A 7,400-nucleotide genomic window follows, 5' to 3' on the forward strand; every position below is an offset into this window, starting at 1 on the left:
ATTGTCTCTGCCTCCCAGTTTCTTTTCATTTTGGTAAAATCATAGAATATATAGTTGCTTTTATTATTTTGAAGCAAAAAAGCTTTATTTTACCTTCGCTTATTCTTTCTCTAATGTTTTTTCCTTATGTAAATCCAAGTTTCTGATCTATATAATTTTCCTTTTGTCAGAAGAACTTCCTTAAACATTTCTGAAAAGGCAGATCTATTGGCAACAAATATCTCCCAATCTTTGTTTGAGAACGTCTTTATTTCTCACTCACTTTGTTTTTTTCTGCAAAAAGTCTTATTGTTTGCATTTGGTCCAAGGCTTGGGAGAGGGCCCCCCGGGGGGTTAAAAAGCTGCCTAGTGGCTGCAGACAGGGGCTTCATGTAGAAGCCCTGACACCAGAGGGGCTCCTCAAAGTCCTCTAGGCTCCAGAGGTTTCTAGTCATGCTTCCAAGAGATATTCCCTTAACCCAGCCTGAGGACCAGCCAGCCTGTGGAGGTTGGTCAGGTGGTCACCCATCTTCTTGATGAGTTTCACCTGCTCCTCCAAGAAGTGGCTCTCCAGGAGGTCACAGAGGTGGGCACCTGTGGGGGTCATGCAGATCTAAAAGGGCATAGCTCGGGTTCTTCTCCATGAGAAGGGTGGCTTCCATAGCATCCTGGGTTTTACCCCACTCATCTTGAGACGGTTTCTGCACGTCCTGGAAAGGGATATGACCCCAACGCTGGTTTTGCATTTTCAAGAGACAGCTGGGCACTTTTGCCATTCTCCTAGGCCAACTGGCAGAAAAAAATGGCCCATGCCCTTCAGACCCACGTTTTCTTAGTGAAAATAGAAGTCCAAAGAGAGGTAGGTGTAGGAGGCCTGCAAATGCATGTTGACCAGGAGGTTGATGGTGGCCCTCACCTCTGTGGAATAATTCTGACGAATCTCATAGTTGATCGGTAATAAAGAGGTAAGCTCAGAAAATGGTGTTGGCTGGTCTTAGTGATTGAAGACAGCTGAGTGGCTGATTCTGAAGGTTGTGATTAGAAAGAAGATTGGAGGGTGATGGGAGGCTGGAGCAAGGGGTATCCTTGGGTCTGTTCCCTCCAAACACTGTTGAAGCAAGAGACCTATGCGACCATCACCTGGCTCACTGCCTCTCCTTCACCTTTGGATGATAATTTCCCAGGATGCAGAATTCTAGGGTAATGTTTCTTTCTCTTCAACACTTTAAATATTTCACTTCACCCTCTTCTTACATGCATAATTTTAGAGAAGAAGTCAGATCTCAATTCATATGTTTGTTCCTCTGTAGGTGTGGTATTATTCCCCCTCTGGCCTCATTCAAAATTTCTTTATCTTTGATTTTCTGTAGTTTGAATGTTGTATGCCTGTGTGTAATTTGGGGAGAACTGAATCATGATGGTGTTATCACTTATCTAGAGCCAGACATCCTGGAATGTGAAGTCAAGTGGGCCTTAGAAAGCATCACTATGAACAAAGCTAGTGGAGGTGATGGAATTCCAGTTGAGCTATTTCAAATCCCAAAAGATGATGCTGTGAAAGTGCTGCACTCAATATGCCAGCAAATTGGGAAAACTCAGGAGTGGCCACAGAACTGGAAAACGTCAGTTTTTATTCCAATCCCAAAGAAAGGCAATGCCAAAGAATGCTCAAACTACCGCACAACTGCACTCATCTCACATGCTAGGAAAGTAATGCTCAACATTCTCCAAGCCAGGCTTCAGCAATACGTGAACCGTGAACTTCCTGACGTTCAAGCTGGTTTTAGAAAAGGCAGAGGAACCAGAGATCAAATTGCCAACAACCGCTGGATCATGGAAAAAGCAAGAGAGTTCCAGAAACACATCTATTTCTGCTTTATTGACTATGCCAAAGCCTTTGATTGTGTGGATCACAATAAACTGTGGAAAATTCTGAAAGAGATGGGAATACCAGACCACCTGACCTGCCTCTTGAGAAATCTGTATGCAGGTCAGGAAGCAACAGTTAGAACTGGACATGGAACAACAGACTGGTTCCAAATAGGAAAAGGAGTACGTCAAGGCTGTATACTGTCACCCTGCTTATTTAACTTCTATGCAGAGTACATCATGAGAAACGCTGGGCTGGAAGAAGCACAAGCTGGAATCAAGATTGCCAGGAGAAATATCAATAACCTCAGATATGCAGATGACACCACCCTTATGGCAGAAAGTGAAGAGGAGCTAAAAAGCCTGTTGATGAAAGTGAAAGAGGAGAGTGAAAAAGTTGGCTTAAAGCTCAACATTCAGAAAATGAAGATCATGGCATCCAGTCCCATCACTCCATGGGAAATAGATGGGGAAACAGTGGAAACAGTGTTAGACTTTGTTTTTCTGGGCTCCAAAATCACTGCAGATGGTGACTGCAGCCATGAAATTAAAAGATGCTTACTACTTGGAAGAAAAGTTATGACCAATCTAGATAGTATATTCAAAAGCGGAGACATTACTTTGCCGACTAAGGTCCGTCTAGTCAAGGCTATAGTTTTTCCTGTGGTCATGTATGGATGTGAGAGTTGGACTGTGAAGAAGGCTGAGCACCAAAGAATTGATGCTTTTGAACTGTGGTGTTGGAGAAGACTCTTGAGAGTCCCTTGGACTGCAAGGAGATCCAACCAGTCCTTTCTATAGGAGATCTATCCTGGGTGTTCATTGAAAGAAATGATGCTAAAGCTGAAACTTCAATACTTCGGCCACCTCGTGTGAAGAGTTGACTCACTGGAAAAGACCCTGATGCTGGGAGGGATTGGGGGCAGGAGGAGAAGGGGACGACAGAGGATGAGATGGCTGGATGACATCACGGACTCGATGGACGTGAGTCTGAGTGAACTCTGGGAATTGGTGATGGACAGGGAGGCCTGGCATGCTGTGATTCACAGGGTCGCAAAGAGTTGGACACGACTGAGTTACTGAACTGAACTGAACTGATCCTACTTATTGTTCTTTGAGTTTCCTGGATGTGTGATTTGTGGTTTAATATTAATTTGAGGAAATTCTGTTTCTGGCATTCTCAAAAGGAATATCTTTGTTATACCTTCTGTAGTTGTCCATGGATCTGTTCCTTTTTCTTTTTTTAAATCTTTTTTCTTTTCAGTTTTGGATGTTTTTATTCACATAATCTCATGCTTTTTCTTCAGCCATGTCCACTCTAAGAATGAGCCCACCAAAGCCCATCAGAAGTTATCACATCCTTCATTTCTGTTTTTGATATCTAGAATTCATTTCGATTCTTTTAACATTTCCATCTTTCTTCTTGCCCATCTATTCTTGCATTTATCCATTAGGGCTTTTAGCATGTTAATCATAGTTGTTTGAATACTTCGACTGATAATTCCAACATCCCTGACATATCTGAATTTGTTTCTGATGCTGTTCCTTCTCTGCAAACTGTGTTGATTGCCTTTCAGTTTGCCTTGTAACTTTTAGTTGAAAGCTGGTCCTGATGTCATGGATTAAAGGAACATAGTCTGATTTCCATTTAGGATTCTCCTCCAATAAATTGTGATTGTTTCTATCTGCCTGTTTGTCTCTCCAATTTTGAGGGCAGCAGTTTGCCCCGTGACTTCAATTCTCTGAGGGATTTAAGAAAAGTTGTTGATTTTTAGGCTTTTTGTTAGTTGTTAGGATGGAGTGGTGATTTTAAAGCATCTTATATTTCTGACCAGAAACCAGAAATCCTTTCAATTTTGGAACTCTCTTTTGCATAGTTTATAATAACACTTATAACCAGAATTTTCCATACTTTGTCTTCATCTATAAATCTATTATGAAATTCAAGTCCAAATAATAGCACTTACGGTATTATGATTATGTAACTAGTATTTGTTACAGATCTAGGTGGGATGATTAAATCCATAGAAAAGGAGTTGTAATTTTATGTTCCTAAACCTGTGCTACTCTGAGATTTTCCTATAACAAAGTGAAATGGATATTCCTTTGATACAGTTTATCCATTTCTCAAATAAATGCCTTGTCTTAGCTTACTGCATCTATGGACCATAATTTTCACAGAGTTTGTAATTGTCTCCCTTTTCTCTTGTTGAAAAAGAAAATATATTTCGTAATTATCCGATTGTTATTTGTACTGGTTTTGGAATAGTTACTTTTAAACAGACTATTTTATTGTCACATTGCATAAATCTATCCCCACTGTTTCTTTCTATGGTCTTTGTGGGTTACTTTTGCTGTTTCTTAGACTCTGTATCATCCTTTGTCATGGATTCCTCTTTGATGTTGCTGAAGTATATTTTGGTACTTTTCAACTTTTTTCAGAAGAGATATATAAGAACTGTTCTAAGTCTTTGCATGTATGAAATGTCTTCATTTCACTTTCACACTTGGTTGATGGTGTGGCTGCATACAGAATTTTATGTTCAAAATATTTTTTCCTTAGTTATTTGAAAGCATTACTCCATTGCTTTCTTCCTTGCCTTTCTATTTTTCATGGACAATATCTTTATTACATTATACATTATATTATTACTTTATTATTTTATACCTTATAAAGATATAAGACTACTGATTTTTCACTCGGAGCCAGCTATCTTTATGTTCCACTACTGCTTTTATCACTTCTTGGTGTCTCAACTAAGAATACCTGTCTTGATTTCACCTGGAAACCCGTTACACATATTTGCAACTGCTAGATTCCCTTAGGTACAACTGACACTCTTGGTCTCTCAGTTGTAATTCCTTTGACATTTCACTTGGACGTCTACCTCTGGGGTGTGCTGGGCTGTTATCCATCTCAGGTGTAAGCAGTCCCTGGCCTGCTCCATCCAGCCACTGGCCACTCCTCTAGCTAGAATGTTAAGTATCTCCCATAGTTGCTCTGCTTTCCTCTATTTTGTTGCATCCCATGTGTCAGTGGAATCCCTGAAATTGTTACTTGTTTATAGTAATGTTTCCCCTATTCACCTCTCAACCCAAAGACTTTGGTGCGTTCTCTTTATACATATTCTGAAGTTTCAGAATGAATCTTTTTTTTCCAAACTCATCCTCTTTCAGTCTGAAGTTTTATATTTTATATCAACTCTGAGGTATGTTCTTCTATTTTTTTATTTTTTCCTCATTTCTCTGTTCGTAGAACATCTGTGTAGGACAGATATTGGTTTTTTTAGTTGTTCTACTTCTCTTGACATTTTTTCCCTCAAGCTTTCTATCTTTGATCTTTTTACTCTATATTGTAAGAAATTTTTCTGATTTGTTTTCTTGCACTTCTTTGATTTATTCTTTATTTTGGTGATGTATTTTTAATTTCCATGAACTCTTCATTGCTTCTCAACTGCTCTTCTTTCATAGTAGTCTATTTTGGTTTAAAAGTGAATATATTCTCTTTTTGGACATTAATGAGAATTCCTTATAGCTTCTTCTGTTTTATGAATTATTTATATTTCCACTGTCAGGTCAGTTCTTTCAAATTTTATTTCAGTTGTTCTCCAAGTAAACTTGAGGTGCAGAATTTCCTACCAATCCATGGTCTTTAACTCATTTATTTGTGGATCAAGGACAAGTGCAATTGATATAGATGGCTTGAGAGGGGTTTCCTTTCTTCTGCTCCAGAATTAGAGCTAGATTTTGTGTTTGTTGGTAGGAATGTGGATGATAGAATTTACTTTAGGTTGCTGGGGGCAGGTGGTCAGGGTGGTCCTCTCCCCAGATACCAAAGCATATTCGGTCCTCTCTGGTATGCCAACCCCTATTTTGAATTACTATTGCATGAATATATCACATCAACTGACTAAATTTCTTCACAGATGATGTCTCCAACTTGGCCTAGGGGCAAAATCCTTTGCTGCACAGACGGATGTGGCAGGGGACCAAAGACCCAGGATGACAGGATTCCATGCCCTGTTTCCGTCAGCCCTGGGCTTCTGTGCCCATCAGCCCTGGGCTTCTGTGCCCATCAGCCCTGGGCTTCTGTGCCCATCCCTGGAGTTGGGGATGAGAACGTCTGCACTTGTAACCCCATGGATTGAGTAGAGAAGGTGTATTCAGAGGAGATTCAAATGCTTTTATCTGAAGATTAAGACAAAAGCAATAATCATTCACTATTATAGGCGAGTGTGATTAACCCCACTTTATGAGTGCATTTGATGAAATACTGTGAGTGAATCACAGATGTTAGAAATGAGGAGCAGCATGAGATAGTAAGTCAGCCTAACATAAACAACACCATTGCTGGTCCTTGTGTTGATCTTTGTGGGGAAAACTAGAGAGAATGCTTAAGTATTTCCATTAACCTTGGTCCAGTTCTCATCAATTAGGAGTGGAGAGGAAGAGGCTCTGTAAATCACGAACATCATAGCAAATATGTCATAGACTCCAATGGAGACCAACTTTGGGTTTCTGATTCACTAAATATCTTTCCCTTGAAGTGAGCATAGAGTAATCATGAAAGGAAAATGTGACTGTGGTTAAGACTTGTAAGGTCCCATACAAAGTGTTTGGGACCTTATTCGCTCCATTTGCACTCTTTTCATTTGTAGAGTTCCGATCCATTTCAAAGCCTTTTCTGGGTACTGACAGGGAAGAAAGTTCTATGAAATTGGAAACTTTTATATAGATCAAGATTTTCAGTATATCCCCAAACATAGTTAGATTTGATACAGATAAATCTCAACTACATCACAATGTTGATCACTTCCTTTCTTTTAAGCAGACTAACTGCCATTCTCAAACATAGATCAAGCATTTAGCCCTAACAATTGCAGTAATCAAAATAGATGGTGATCAGCGTATCCAGTTTCCCATCTGTGCTTTGGCTATGATGTTCAATTTTCATTTCCTCCTTTCCATTGACATGGAAGGAGGTGAGATAGCCCTTTACAGGGGATGTTTTTACTTCTTCATTCTTACAGAAGAGTCAGAATTCCATTTGGAAAGAGAAATTACATTGGGTTTGATCAATATCCTCAAAGAATTAAGGAAAATAATTACTTGTTATTTGACTTTAATGTGTACTTGATGCCCATGATTTGTGTTCTTCTGTTAACTGTAGCATCACTAGCAATTAGATTAGCAATTGTTAACATCTAAAATTGATTTTAATGCAAAAGAATCAATACTTGAGCTAAATGTTTAAATATCTTGACACTAACAAGAGACTCAGTCTTTCCAATTGAATTACTTTTTGCTTTGTGCATTTTACAACCTTGAGCATGTCTAAGAGAGATGAAAAGTACCTACTCTTGTAAAGGACAATGTAAATAACTTGCTATGGTCATAGAAATGAAGGCAATGGCGCTGATGGGAACAGCAAGCAGTAAGTATAGTTTGTGAAACTCAAGTATCTTAGCATTAAATTTGACAAAAATTATACTAATTACAATGGCTGATGAGGTTTGATTTGTAACTTTTTTAAATTGGAGTATAGTTGATTT

At 39.1% G+C, this 7,400-nt stretch overlaps 2 pseudogenes; both read right to left on the reverse strand.

The window, feature by feature from the left end:
- Positions 1-430: 430 nt before the first annotated feature.
- On the reverse strand, positions 431-4,225 carry LOC138444234 (ferritin light chain pseudogene; annotated as a pseudogene).
- A 339-nt stretch (positions 4,226-4,564) lies between these two features.
- On the reverse strand, positions 4,565-4,796 carry LOC138444235 (putative SNURF-like protein; annotated as a pseudogene).
- Positions 4,797-7,400: the final 2,604 nt, after the last annotated feature.

The sequence above is a fragment of the Ovis canadensis genome, chromosome 7, assembly GCF_042477335.2.
Source record: "Ovis canadensis isolate MfBH-ARS-UI-01 breed Bighorn chromosome 7, ARS-UI_OviCan_v2, whole genome shotgun sequence".
NCBI classification, from domain to species: Eukaryota; Metazoa; Chordata; class Mammalia; order Artiodactyla; family Bovidae; genus Ovis; species Ovis canadensis.